The sequence below is a fragment of the Somniosus microcephalus genome, chromosome 12 (genome assembly GCF_052327205.1).
Source record: "Somniosus microcephalus isolate GS21.2 chromosome 12, FLI_Smic_1.0, whole genome shotgun sequence".
Classification (NCBI taxonomy): domain Eukaryota; kingdom Metazoa; phylum Chordata; class Chondrichthyes; order Squaliformes; family Somniosidae; genus Somniosus; species Somniosus microcephalus.
The window spans coordinates 77,261,093-77,276,281 of record NC_140998.1 but is presented as its reverse complement, the minus strand read 5'-3'; the positions used below and the strand labels follow the sequence as shown (position 1 = coordinate 77,276,281).

Sequence of the window (15,189 nt, the reverse complement as noted above, 5' to 3'; positions counted from 1 at the left end):
CATCTCCATGGCAACGGGTACACATTGATTTTGCTGGTCCATTTATGGACTCAATGTTCCTAATCGCTGTGGACGCCCATTCAAAATGGCCAGAGGTCATCAAAATGTCCTCCGCCACCACGGAGAAAACGATTGCAGTCCTACGGACCATCTTCGCCAGGAATGGCTTGCCAGAACAGATTTGCTCCGACAATGGGCCACAGTTTGTGTCCGAGGATTTCCGGAGGTTTCTGAGGAATAATGGGGTGAAACATTACACATCTGCCCCATATCACCCAGCCACAAATGGATTGGCTGAGAGGTTTGTTCAGACCTTTAAAAAGGCAATAAAGGCAATGCATAATGACGACATACCACTACAACACAAGGTGGATAATTTCTTGTTTGCTTACCGGAATGCGACACATGCAGTTACCAACCAAGCTCCAGCCATAATGTTCTTCAACCAAAGGCTAAGATGTCGCCTGGATTTGCTCAAACCAAACATAAGACGAGATGTTGAGGATAAGCAATTCCAGCACATAAATAAGAAGCCAACCAGGAGCTTCAAGATAGGGCAACCAGTCTTGGCCCGCGACTACCGAACAGAAAAATGGCAGCCAGGAACGATATGCACACAGCAGGGACCACTAATGTACACAGTGGACGTTGGAGAGAGCATCGTGAGACGCCATGCTGACCAGATTCTAGAGTCACAGGAACAAGCCAAACCCATACCACGAGCAGGTGCACCTGGTAATCAACCCGAAGTACAGATTGCGTCTACCTCAGAAGCAGTGGTATTGGAAGCTGACGAACCAACCAATGACAATGAGCCAGAATCAACTCCACCGCAAGAACAGGATACTCAAGAAAGGCATATCCAGTCAGGATCAGGAAGCCTCCTCAAAGACTGAACTTATAAATGATTATTTCAGTTGATGTATATAGTACAGAGAAAATTGTAATTGTAATTAGTTATTATTTAGTTGTTAAATGAATGTTATGTACTGTTTATCTAAAAGGGATGGAATTGTGTATGTACCTTTAAGAGAAGAACTGTTTCTGTACTGCAGTACCGGCAGTGACCACCCCTGTATATAAAGCCATAGCAGGCTTCTGTATTTCAGTCTTAAGTTACCCTCTGTTCAGCTGCAAGCACGAGCAGAGGGAGCAGCCAGACTTTGGAGAGTGGATTAAAGTGGTGGTCCCCTGACCAGGAAGAGGAGGAGAACGTTGGACCACCACCACCACCAACTCCACCATCATTACATCAACTGAGGTGCCTGGAGAGAGAGGACAGAGGAGGAGAAGGAGAAAGGAGGCTTACATCAACATCAACCAGGGGAGAGGCCTTTCTATCACTGCCTCCCCAAATTGGCCTCCACTTCAGGAGAGAGGGGAGAGAAACCAACTGCTTAAGAGGAGGGAAGAAAACTTCATCCGGAACATCTACAGGTGGGTGTTATTTGGGGCACTCTCCCAAGACTTTGTATTTTAGGTGGGGGGAGAAAAGAAGAAGCAAGGCCGGATCATCAAGGGGTGTAGTGTGTGTGTGTGTGCTCTTGTTAAAAGCTAGGCCACACACACCACTAATTAGCATCCCTTCTATTGCCTGCCCTGGGAGAGCTTGGAGCTGCCCAAGGTGAAGTCCTTAATTTAATTTAATTACATCGTTAAGACCTGTTGCAGGACTAAGCCTGGGCTTCTCCAGCTTTTCCAGGTGAAGACGTCTTCTCCCCCTGCCAGAAGACCACCATCACCAAAGACTTTTTCCATCGGAGAGTGCAACCCTGCCAACACCCACCCACCATCCTGAGTGGCAACACTGCCCTTTGCGGCCTCCCTCCTTCCCACCCCCCCACCTCTCTCTCTCTCTTTGTCTCTCTCTGCCTGTCTTTCTAAGGCACCTTAGTTTCATCTATTTTATTAATTGCCAATTGAGCAGAGGGGAGAGGGCTCCTCTCCCAATTTAAATCAATAAGGAGAGAGGTGTGTCCTCATTTTAATTAGCTCCCTCTGCTCAATAGAGGACAAAAAAAAATATATATACACCGAGGCCATTAACACCTTCAGGCCTGTGACTTGGGGTGAGTGTAGCCCTTAAAAAAAGCACCCCAGAATGGCGACTGCGTCTTCGCCAGTGGCGGGGCCAGCCGGGACCTATGCGAGAGTGGTAGCCACAGCCACAGCTGCTCCCGCTGTTCCTGCTGCCCCGTCACCTTTTCGATTAATAACAAAAAAGCTTGGGGTGAAGAGCTACACTCACCCCACTATGACCATCGAGGCCTGCGTCAAGGCCATGGCTGGGGTTGTCGGCCCCTCAGCCATCGTCGCGGCCTCGAAAATGTATGGGAAGGCTGTGTTCTTCCTGGGGTCGGAGCGGGCGGTGTCCCTGGCTGGCGCCAAGGGGCTCACCGTGGGCGGGACCTTCCTGCCGGTGGATCCTCTCGAGGCCACCGCACAGAGGATCATTATTTCCAACGTCCCGCCCTATGTTCCTGGTGAGCTCCTCCTTCCCCATTTGCGACAACTTGGGGAGGTGAGGTCGGGGATCACGCCCATCCCGCTCGGCTTCCGGGAGGCCAGCCTTCGCCACGTCTTCTCCTTCCGGCGCCAGCTGTTTATCCAGCTGGCGCGGGAGGAGAACACTGAAGGGGCGTTCGTCGTCCTCCACGAGGGGACCGCCTACCGCGCCTTTTGGACGTCGGACGGTGTGAGGTGCCATGCCTGCAGGGAGGTGGGGCACATCAGGAGGAACTGCCCTGCCTCCAAGGCCGCCGGATCATCTCGTGCGGCCGAGGCTGGCGCCGCCGCCGCCGCCCTTCCACCCGGATCTGCCCGCGCGTCAAGTACGTCTGATGCGCGGTTGACGTCGGGGGCCGATGCCACCAAGGCCTCCGGCGGGGGGGGAGGGAGCGTGTCCGGCCGGAAAGAAGGCGCGGGGAAAAAAGAAGCACCTTAGGGCAGGTCCCCCCGTGGATGGTGAGCCCTTGCCCCTTGAGCCCCTTACACCCGCGCTCCTCGCGGAGTTGATCAGGGCAGATGTGAGTGGGAGGGGCCCCGAGCCTGTGGCCGCAACCGCCGCAGCGGTAATGCCAATACCTGCGGCCGGGCTCGGGCCCGAGGAACCCGACAAACCTGCTCCGCCGGAGGGAGTCGAGGAGGAGGCCTTTGCAGACATGGAGGTCTCCCTCGCTCCCTCCGTGCTAAAAAGAAGGCGCGACCCCCTGGATGAGGAGGAGGACCGGGAGGAGGAAGGTCCCTCCGAGCAGGGGGAGTCGTCGCCCGCCACGGGTACTGCGCCCCCCCCCCCCCAGCGCTGTCGTCATCACCAGCGATCGGCAGGGGTCGCCTGTCCCTCGGGAGGCTGAGGCAGAGGTGTCTGTCCAGCACGTGCCTCCCGGGGATGGGGATGAGACCCTGCCCGTGGGGGGGGTTGCGGAACAACCCGCGGCAGTAATTGAAGTTGACCTTTTATCGGTGTTGTTACCCCTCGCCGGGTCGGGCAGCCTGGGGGCTGGGTCGGGCGAGCTCGAGGATAATGAGCTCGCCCAATGCAACCCGGACGTCTCCCAGGGGATGCTCGTCCTGGTAGAGCTTTTAATTCAAAACCCCCCGTCCGCTGGGTCGGAGGTTGGTGGCGGGGAGGAGGATGGCCCCCTGGCTGCGTCTCTGGTGCCGGACGTACTGGAGGAGCTGGAAATTGTTCTCTCCCCGGTTTCTCCGGTCGTTCCGGCATCTGAGGCGGAGGGGAGCTCTGAACCGCCGCCGTCTTCTGGCCCGGCACCCCTAGAGGAGCCCAGGGAGAAATCCTCTGCCGCCGATCCTGGGGGTGGGATCCGGGCGGAGGCGGGGCTGGCTGGCGCGGCCGAGTCGTTCGCTTCGCACTGCGCGGCGGACGGGTCGGCCGCTGGTGACGACCCCCTGGAGGAGGATGGGGACTCGGTGATGGGCACGGAGGACGATTCGGACTCCAGCGCCGACGTGGCGATGGATGACCTCGTGCCCCTTGCCGAGTCTCCCCTCATTTCCGTAAGGGAACTCCGGGATTTTATGGCCACGTGCCTGGGTCAGCGCAATAAGGTCCGGCTGGCCCTCGACAGGTGGTCGGAGCTGGCGCTGCTCATCGATTCCGTCCGCGCCGCCGTTAAGATCTTGGGCGCGGACGAGGGTGTGAACCCGCTCGAGCTGCGTCGGCTCACAACGTTTCTCACTGGGCTGCTGAGGAAGTGGCGGCGGACCAGCGGCTGCGCTTCCTCCCCTCGTTAGGTGTAGGTAGAGGTTGCACTATGCTTCTGACATGAAGATAACCATAGCCAGCCTCAACATCAACGGCAGCAGGGAGGCGCGCCGCAGATTCAATAACTTCTCGGTCCTTCGGGACGGGAAGTATGCGGTGTGCTTCCTGCAAGAAACCCACACCGTTCCGGGAGACGAAGCCACGTGGCTCCTGGAGTGGCAAGGAGGGGTCAGCATGAGTCACCTCTCCAACAATTCCAGCGGGGTGGCTATCTTGCTGGCCCCGCATTTTCAGCCGGAGATCTTGGGGGTCAAGGAGCACGTGCCGGGCCGCTTGCTCCAGGTCACTGTTCGCCTGGGGGGCGTGCCGCTCCATCTAGTGAACGTGTACGCCCCTCAGACCAGTGCGCAGCAAGTGCGCTTCTTCGAAGAAGTGTCCGCTCTCTTGGGCTCCATCGACGTGGGCGAGTGCGTCATCCTCGGGGGGGATTTTAACTGCACCCTCGAGGCGAGGGACCGTTCGGGTCCCCCGCGAAGCCCGGCGGCGATGGAGAAGTTGAGGGACCTGGTTGGGTCCTTCGACTTGGTGGACGTCTGGCGAAATCTCCACCCCGACTCCAGCGCCTTCACTAGCGTGAGGTCTGGGGGAGGAAGGTCCAGAATCGACCGCCTCTACATTTCCCGGGCGTACGTCTCCTGCGTTCCGGCAGCTTCCATGCGGCCGGTGCCGTGCACGGACCACCACCTGGTGTGGGCGGAGCTCGCTCCGCTGCGCGCGCGGTGGGGGTCCGTGTACTGGCATTTTAACAACCTGCTGCTGGAGGACGCACGGTTCCGGGATTCGTTTCGTCGATTCTGGGCCGACTGGAGAAGGAAGCAGGGGGGCTTCCCCTCCTTGAGGCTATGGTGGGATGTGGGCAAGGCTCACATCCGTCTCTTCTGTCAGGAGTACGCGAAGGGGTCGACCAAGAGGCGGGAGGCCCGGGTCGGGCGGTTGGAGAAGGAGGTGCTCGACCTGGAGTCCCGTCTCGGTCAGGTCGTCGAGGACCCGGCCCTGCGGAAGATGTACGAAGAGAAGGGCAGCGCGCTGAAGGACCTGCAGCTCGTCGGGTCCCGAGGCGCGTACGTGAGGTCACGGATCCAGCTCCTGCGGGACCTGGACCGCGGCTCCCCCTTCTTCTACTCGCTGGAAAAAAGACGGGGGGTCCGTAAGCAGCTCTTGGGGCTGCTGGCCGACGACGGATCTCTGGTCTCGGATCCGGAGGGAATCAGCGCGGAGACCCGCGCCTATTACGGGGCTCTGTTCTCTCCGGATCCGTCCAGCGAGGATGCGCGCAGAGTTTTGTGGGAGGACCTGCCGAAGGTTGGCCCGGAGGGCGCCGAAAAATTGGACGCTCCGCTAAGTCTGGCGGAGCTGACCGGCGCCCTCCGCCAGCTCTCTAGGGGAAAGTCCCCGGGGCTGGACGGGCTGACCGTGGAGTTCCACAGGGCGTTCTGGGACGTCTTGGGGGGCGACTACGCGCGGGTCCTGGGGGAAAGTTTGGCGACCGGGGAGATGCCCCTCTCTTGGCGCAGGGCGGTCATTGTCCTGCTGCCTAAGAAGGGCGATCTCCGCCTCCTTAAGAACTGGCGCCCGGTCCCCCTCCTCAGCACGGACTATAAAATCTTTGCCAGGGCCATGTCTGCTCGCCTTGGCACCGTGCTGGCCCACATGATCCACCCCGACCAGTCCTACACGGTCCCGGGCCGGACCATCCACGATAACATCCATCTGGTCCGGGACCTGGTCCACCACTCCCAGAGGGCTGGTCTGTCGGTCGCCTTCCTTTCCCTGGATAAGGAGAAGGCGTTCGACAGGGTGGATCACGAGTATCTCTTCGGGACTCTGCGCGCATTCGGGTTCGGGACGCATTTCGTCGCCCGGATCCGACTTCTGTACGCCGCCGCGGAGTGTCTGATTAAAGTTAACGGGTCCTTGACGGCGCCCCTTCGCTTCGGGAGGGGGGTGCGTCAGGGATGCCCCATGTCCGGTCAGTTATATGCCATTTGCGCGGAGCCTTTCCTGCGCCTCTTGCGGAAGAGGTTGACGGGACTGGCTCTGCAAGGGCCGGGCGTGGAGGTGGTCCTCTCGGCTTACGCCGATGACGTGCTCCTCATGGTCACGGATCCCGCTGACTTGCGGAGGATGCGGGAATGCCAGCAGATTTACTCGGACGCATCCTCCGCCAAGATCAACTGGGAGAAATGTTCCGGACTCCTGGTGGGTCAGTGGCGGGTGGACTCCCTGCCGGAGGAGTTCAGGCCTTTCGCCTGGAGCACCACGCACCTCCTCTATTTGGGAGTCTACCTTAGCCCTGCCGAGGACGCTTGGCCGGCGAACTGGCAAGAGCTGGAGGCCAAAGTCACCGCTCGCCTAGGACGCTGGACAGGACTGCTCCGAGTGTTGTCCTACAGGGGTCGAGCGCTGGTCATAAACCAGCTGGTGGCCGCCATGTTGTGGTACCGGTTGGTCACTTTGATCCCTCCCCCTGCGTTTGTCGCCAAGATTCAGAAGAAGCTCATCGACTTCTTCTGGGACAAAAGGAAGCACTGGGTCTCTGCCGCGGTTCTGTGTCTCCCGCTTAGGGAGGGCGGTCAGGCGCTGGTGTGCCTTCGCACCCAGGCTGCGACTTTCCGTCTTCAGACGCTGCAGAGATACCTGTACGTCGAGAATCCTCCGAGATGGTGTGCGCTGGCGACGTTTTTCTTCCGCCAGCTGCATGGCCTCAATTACGACACGCAGCTCCTGTTTGCGAAAGTGGGCAGCAGGCGTGCCGGCCTGCGGGAGCTGCCTGTCTTCTACCAGGAACTACTATGGGTTTGGAACTACGTCGCTTCCAGGCGGAGCTCTCCCCCGTCAGGAGCGGCGGCTCTCCTTCGGGAGCCGCTGCTCAGGAATCCGCACCTCCACGAACACGGGTTCGGGCGGCTGGCGGAGGGTAGGGCTGTGGCTGGCAAGGTGACCAGAGTCGGGGACCTGCTCGATGGCGGAGGAGCGGGCTGGATGGCGCCGGAGGAGCTGGCGCGGCGCCTGTCCTGGGCCAACGTCCGGCTCGCGGTCGAAACCATCGAATCGGTAAAAGCGGCACTGGGCCCCGACTCCACTAGGCGTATCGAGGCAGCTCAAGCACGTGGGGCGATCCCGTCCGAGCTTACCCCCGTTCGGACGGAATTCCTCATCGGCGCCCGGCCCCGAAACTCCCCTCGGGAACCGGCGCCTCACAACTTGAGCCGTCTCGAGGAAATACCCTCCGTGCCTTTTCATTCCGCGCGGAGGGGTTTCCTGTACGGGCTGCTCCTGCACACTCTCCACTTTGCCATCTTCGTCTACCGTCCGGACACGCCTTGGCGTGGCGTTTTGCCGACCGGCGGTAGCGGAGGTCCCCAATGGAGGGCTCTCTATGCGGGAGTCCTCCCTTGTTCCATCGGGGACTTGGCCTGGAGGGTGTTGCACGGAGCGGTCCCGTGCAATAAGGTTTTAAGTAGGTTCACGGACTCCCAGGCCGCCTGCATTTTTTGCGGCCTGGAGGAGTCCGTGTTTCACGTTTATATGGATTGTGAGAGGTTGCAGCCCCTCTTTCACTACTTGAAGGGGCTGCTCCTCGATTTTTGGTTGCACCTCAGTCCCACGCTCTTGATCTACGGTCACCCGGTGCGGAGGGGAGCGGACAGGTTGGAGGACCTCCTTGTGGGCCTGCTCCTGGGCCTGGCTAAAAGAGCCATCAATTGGCCCAGGCAGCGGGCGGTCGAGGGGGTCGTCCAGCCGGATTGCCTGCATCTCTTCCGCGGCCATGTTCGCGCCCGGGTGGCCCTGGAGATGGAGCACGCGGTGTCCGCCGGTGCGCTTGAGTATTTCCGCGACCGGTGGGCGCCGCGGGGACTGGAGTGCATCATCAACACAGAAAACCAAATTTTAATTTGATTTGTTAAGCTTTAGTTGAACTTTTGTTTATTTACAGTTGAATTGGGTTTTTTTTTTGGGTCCAAATAAAAGAGTACCCTCTGTTCAGGGATTGCCTGCCTCTCTTCCGCGGCCATGTTCGCGCCCGGGTGGCCCTGGAGATGGAGCACGCGGTGTCCGCTGGTGCGCTTGAGTATTTCCGCGACCAGTGGGCGCCGCGGGGACTGGAGTGGATCATCAACCCGGATAGCCACATTTTAATTTGATTTGTTAAGTTTTAGTTGAACTTTTGTTTACAGTCAATTTGTTTTTTTTCTGGTACAAACAAAAGAATACCCTCTGTTCAGTAAATACCTGTTATTATTGTTCTCCTGCAGTCCGTGTATTATTTATACTCGGACACTACAGTATGGATCTTTCAAACCTGGACTTCCAATGCTGCAGGCTGAACACAGTGGCTGACACTTAAAATGTTTCTATTGTCATACCTAACTTTTACATATTGTGGCACTAATTCAACTTGGCATCTCAAACGACCTTCATGCTACTTTGTAATGCATTCATATGAGGCGGGGTGTAGGCAAAGTACCGGTATAGCACTCTCTGCTCCTCCAAATGTTTTTGTCTGGCTTTGAAGGAGAAGGCAGACCACAGCCACTTACTGTCCCAGAGGAGCTCAGGCTGTCAGAGGCAAGTCCAGCTGAATCTGAGTACAAGGCAGAAAAAGCACTTTAAAGGCTTTTCTGTAACTCCAGCAATCTCTCTAGAAAGTTTCTTCAGGCTGCAAGCTACAAAGTAAAGCACTTCCAACTGTATCAGCTGATGCTGGCAATAGTATGGAGCTGTTATCTATGTATTATATATATATATATATATTATACTCAAGATGGTAGATCTAAATATACTTATTTAACTGAAAAGTTTTATTCTCTTTGGTTTGACAGTTTTGTAAGTCTCCTGTAATCACTTCTAAAGTGTAAAACAAAAGGAGTTCCTGCTGTCTTGTGTAATATTGAAGCTCTGTGTCAGACTACTTCCCAGTACTGTTCTGCTTGTTTTATACTCAACTCGTCACCGAGTCGAAGCTCGTTATGATCTCCTGAGCTGAGTTACATGTAAATAATTGCATTACAAGCAATAATTCTACCATTAAAGTACAAATATATTTAAAGATATTAAAATTTATATTGTTAAATCCAAAATTTTCAGTAATAAATGGGAATCAAATGCACTTCAGAATAAATTTAACTAAATTTGAAATGAAACTCAAGTGGAGCACAATTGAGTGAATTCTATTTGAAGTATAAATTTTGTTGGCTAAATCCAAATCGGTAATGCAGATCTGGAACATACTTGACTAAAATTGAAGTGGATTGAGGATTCACAGTACTGCCTCTCTCATTACCGAATCTTCTTTCACCAACACTATGTGGTGGAGCTTGGTTTTTAAAAATCTGTAGTTCACAGACTCACACATCCGACACCGCCTTTCCCACAACTTGGCAGGAAATATCATCCGAAGTCCAAACTGGAAAATTCAGGAAAAACCAAATTGTTCCAACTTGAATAATTTTAGCTTCTGAAATCAGCTCACTTCTGGTTAATATTTAATCCTGTTGTGCAGTTCTTGTGCAAAGTCCAGATCAGAAATTTAAGTAAACCATACTGTTACACCACAATCAGTTCTACAGGCAAGTATCATTTAAACTCTTCTGTTTACTAACCCCTGCTAAAACAAAACTTATTCCTTCTACAGTACTAAATGTTGACAACATTTACCAGATTCAGAAGCAAAATTTGTACCTAAATGCGCAGTGTGGCTGTTATGTCCTCTCTTGAGGGCTTCGGTTCCTTTCTGATCCCCTTTTAGTTTCCTCTTCTTCCAACAGCTAGTTCAATAAACCTAAAGCAAATAAACAGAGGTCAATTGTTGCATGGAATTTAAGCGGTAAGAAAATAATGCTCAGTTGCAAACAGGAAACAAAAGAATTACAGAACCGTACTAAATTTGGCAATCATTTAAAACTTTTAGTCTCTGTTTCAAATATACCCATGTTCTCTTTCAGTTCCACTTCCCGCCCCCTGCATCATTCATCAAGTATCATTCTTTAACCGCCAATTAGTTGCATAGAAATGGCCAGAATAACTTTTTTCACCATCTCCGATAAGAGGCTACTGTGTTTTTCAATCACTAACTATTTGTAAATTTAAATAAAAATTATACTTTTAGTCCAGTACCTCATTAAAACACCTGATTCCAGCTCCTTTCAGATCATATTACAGTAGATGATGCACCTATCACATCCATACAATGCCTGGGAATGGCATGAGGCAAACCACCATCTGCAAAATGGCTGCTCAGACAAGGGAGAAGAAGTGCCATGCTGCTTCGCATTGATTTTACAGTGCTTTATAAATTATACTTTTAAATGGCCTATTTCTTCAGGAAAAAGCAGTTGGCAACTATTTCATCATTTGTTTGCAAACACATAAAGTAATTATCCAAAACCAGGTCATAGTGCACTATTATATCAGTTTTGTGTGATGTATTCACCACATAAATTATACATGCCTCTTCTAGCTCCTCCAAAAAAGGTCTTTGGTAAATACTTTTTCATCAAACCAACACCTCTTTAAATGGCAGACTTGCAATATGATCATTTTTACTTGATGCAGGTACATAAACATTGGCATGGTAAAGTAACTTTGACAGCATTCTGGCTCTTTGTACTTTTCAATTTTTAATAAAGCTCACATAACAAATTTAAAGTTTGCAATGAGACAACTTGACAGCAGTTTCCAGTGTGAGCATATCCAGGAAGTGAGCCTGCTCCAAAATTCCCAAATATGGCAACACTGGCCTTTTGAGCAGGGGTTGAGTTTTAAATGTTGCTGGGCTGTGGATGTGCTCACCCTACACGTGGTAGGATGAGTCAACCTTCTTTTTCTACGCAGTATTTGAGACCCAAGCAACAGTAAACTGAGTGCTTAAGCTGGGTGTTTCATTTCTGTCAAAAGGGCATTTTAGCAAGGCATGCCACTTGCTGTAACTACAGATAAGGCTGTTAAAAAAATATTTGTTAAAAAAAAATTATTTACTAGTAACTTAAAATGAATCAAACATTTTGGTGAGTTTAGTGGTGTGATTTGAAGCATTCTCATAAATATTTACTCAGATATTCTAAAATGACACCCATGGGCATCTGGTTGGAATACAAAAGCCAGTAATATAAGTTGCTTGTAGCCTTGCCCGTATTACAGGGCAGCACATAGTGTGATTTTATATGTACTCAGAAAAATCCCACATTGACAGATAAACCATCAGACCTGCAGGAATTGCTGAATTCAGTGGGCCTCTTAGCAACATTTAATTAGAGAAATGAGATAAATACAAAGTGGAAATCATTCCAATACATCAATAGGTTTGTATGTTGCAATTGAGTAGATTGACAGGTTAAAGGTACTTCGTACCTGGGGATCGGGGACTCTGGGGTCTACCCAGCAGTTCCTATATAACTCAAGTCACCTTACACAATGTTACTCCTATACAATTGAATCCATGTATTAAATAGATTTCTTGGGGGCAGGGGTGGGGGGGGAGGTAAAGAGACACATTTTTTTGTTGCTCAATGAAGACAATCCATTCGACCGTGTCCGTTCTATCTCCCGCACTTCTGCCCTCACCCCTGCCCCCCCCACTCCCGGAACCATGATAGAGTTCCCCTTGTCCTCACCTTTCACCCCACCAGCCTCCACATTCAACGGATCATCCTCCGCCATTTCCACCACCTCCAGCGTGATCCCACCACCAAACGTATCTTCCCCTCAGCTCCCCTTTCAGCACTCCGTAGGGACTGCTCCCTCCGCGACACCCTAGTCCACTCCTCTACCAGCCCCAGCACCCCTTCCCCTTCGCCCAGCACCTTCCCGTGCAAGCGCAGGAGATGCAACACATGCCCTTAAACCTCCCTCCTTCCCACTGTCCAGGGCCCCAAACACCCCTTCCAGGTGAAACAGCGATTTACTTGTACTTCTTGCAATTTAGTATGCTGTATTCGCTGCTCACGATGTGGTCTCCTCTACATTGGGGAGACCAAACGCAGATTGGGTGACCGCTTTGCGGAACACCTCCGTTCAGTCCGTAAGGGGGACCCCAAGCTCCCGGTGGTCTGTCACTTTAATTCACCGCTCCATTCCCACTCAGACCTCACCATCCTCGGCCTCTTGCATTGTTCCATGGAAGCTCAGCGTAAGCTCGAGGAACAGCACCTCATCTTTCGATTAGGCACTTTACAGCCCTCTGGACTCAACATAGAGTTCAACAATTTCAGATCATAACCTCTGCCCCTATCACATATATATATATAATATATATAAAAACATTTTTAATCCACACTGTTTGTTTGGCATTTTTTCTTCCCTCCCACATGGCAGCTGTCCTTCATTCTACCAGCGAAATTCACACTTCATCTAGAGCCATCCTTTGTTCCTTAACCTGTCCCATTACCGCCTCCTCTTGCCTTGAATATCTCTTAATGTCTCTCAATGTCTCTTAATCTTTCCTGCTTTCTATCCCATCACTGACCTTCCCTTTTGTTCTTTCATACCCTCCCCCTTTTCCCAGCCCCTAAACTTGCTTTAAAATCTATTCCATTTCCTGCTTTTTTCCAGTTCTGACGAAAGGTCTTCGACCTGAAACGTTAACTCTGTTTCTCTCTCCACGGATGCTGCCTGGCCTGCTGAGTTTTTCCAGCGTTTTCTGTTGTTATTTTGGATTTCCAGCATCCAGAGTATTTTGCTATAATAAGAGTTATTAAGTGCTGTACTATAAAACTGCCTACTTTACATTCTAGATCATAGCTACAGTACTGCCCACCCTTCAGACGAAAACAATTGCGTGGGTTATTTTGGATCAGAGGCAGCATGTCAGGCATTTGAGGCAAATGTTAGATGTAGTGGGAAGGAGAATTCCAAAGATTGCTAAAGAAATGACATAGCTAAGTCTGTAAAATTGGCTGATTGTTCACCACAGTAATTTGTAAGAAACAGACCAGTTCTGGCGCAGCTGATATAGGGGCGGCACTGTAAAGCAGCAGGTCACAATAAGCATAAAACCTGAACAATGTAGAACCGGTTCGCTCATCTGAACAACATGCTTTAACTAAGGGGCGTTGTTCACACACAATATATAAAGCACAGAAACATGGGCCTACAAGTGGTAAGTCTCAGTTTCTCTGCAAACCTTCTGAAGGCTTCAGAATGAGAGCCTGCATGCTGCTTTTCAGAGCTGTTTTGGTAATATGAGCACAAACAATCGATGAGTCAACTGCAGTTATAAAGCACATTTGTTCAGATGAATTTTTTGCTGAATCTAAAAACTGGCACACAGTTTCCATAATATAGAATATGCACAATCAATCTCCTGTACATACTGAATGCTCAAAAGGGCATTATCATCATTGAACGGTGTTTGGCAAGCCTTTCTCTTTCTGTTGGCCAACACGTGATGATGTCATTTTCAGTACAATGATATAATTCACCTCAAAAAAACATCAGTGTCCAAATACATCAGTACATTGCTTGTGCATGACAATGGCAGTGAAAATAACAGCAGGCACATCTATTTGTTCCTCTCCCCAAAGCAGCAACAATTATCCTTTAATATTAAAAATAGGGAAGTGCAAAATATTTTACTATTTTAATACTCTCTGAATAAAAGTTAAGTGAACAAATGTCCTTGGTTCTGTACCATGCTGTTAATTATTTTCCAGTCAGTAACCACCATTTGGTGCCTGGATTTTCTTGGTAACACACTATTTCTGGCAGACTGGGGAGGGTTTAAACTAGCTTGGCAGGGGGATGGGCACCAGCATGTAGGGGTGGAGGGGAGGAATGGGGTGCATGGAAGAGTGAGTGTGTTGGATGGTACTGGAGGGGAACGTAGTGCTGGAGGCGGAAGTAGTACGATGTTAGATAGGAGCAGACTAAGAAAGACTACGAAACATTCAAAAATGGGTTTAGAATGCATGTACATAAACGCACAAAGTGTGGTGAATAAGGTTGATGAGCTACAACCACAATTAGCCATGTGGCAATATGATGTGGCAATAACGGAAACGTGGCTTAAAAACGGTGAGGACTGGGCACTTAATATTAAAGGGTACAAGGTGTTCAGAAAAGATAGGGAAGGAAAAAAAGGAGGTGGAGTGGCAGTGCTGATTAAGGAAGACATTGTTGTGTTGGAAAGGAAAGATGTTCTTGAGGGGACAAGGACAGAATCCATTTGGTTAGAGTTGAGGAGCAAAAAGGGTATGACCACGCTATTGGGGGTATTCTACAGGCCTCCAAATAGTGAGAGGGAGGTAGAGGAGGAAATCTGCAGGGAAATCGCAGATACATGCAAGAGCATAGAGTGGTGATATCGGGGGACTTTAATTACCCAAATATCGATTGGGATAATGCTAGGGTAAAGGGAAAGGAGAGGGAGGAGTTTCTGAAATGTGTTCAGGAGAATTTCCTTGACCAGTATGTTCTTGGCCCAACTAGTAAGGAGGCATTGCTGGATCTGGTGCTGGGGAATGAGGTGGGCCAGGTCGACCAAGTGTCTGTGGGAGAACACTTGGGTACGAGTGATCATCGTATCATAAGATTTAGATTAGCAATGGAGAGGAGCAAGGAACTGTCTAGAGTGGAACTTCTAAACTGGAATAGGGCTAACTTCAATGGGATGCGAAAGGATCTAGCCAGGGTAAAATGGAACCAAAGACTGATGGGAAAAACTGTAACGGAACAATGGGTGATCTTTAAGGAGGAGATGTTCCAAGTACAGGCTAGGTACATTCCAACAAGAGGGAAGGGTAAGGGAACCAAAGCAAAGGCTCCTTGGATGACGAGGGAGATAGATAAGATGATGAAACAAAAAAACAGGGTGTATGATGAATGTTAGGTGAATTCTTCAAGGGAGAACCAGACCAAATACAATAAGTTGAGAGGGGAAGTGAAGATGAAAATAAGATTGGCAAAGAGAG

General features: G+C 51.2%; 1 protein-coding gene across 2 annotated transcripts in view; it reads right to left on the bottom strand.

Annotated features, from left to right (window-relative positions):
* LOC147109329 (guanine nucleotide-binding protein G(I)/G(S)/G(O) subunit gamma-2) overlaps positions 1 to 15,189 on the bottom strand; it is a 139,468-nt gene that overhangs the window by 65,859 nt on the left and 58,420 nt on the right. For both annotated transcript variants that reach the window (XM_086003178.1, XM_086003177.1), the window contains exon 2: positions 9,965 to 10,064. The gene's annotated coding sequence lies outside the window, so the exon portion shown is untranslated. The remainder of the gene's footprint in view (positions 1 to 9,964; positions 10,065 to 15,189) is intronic.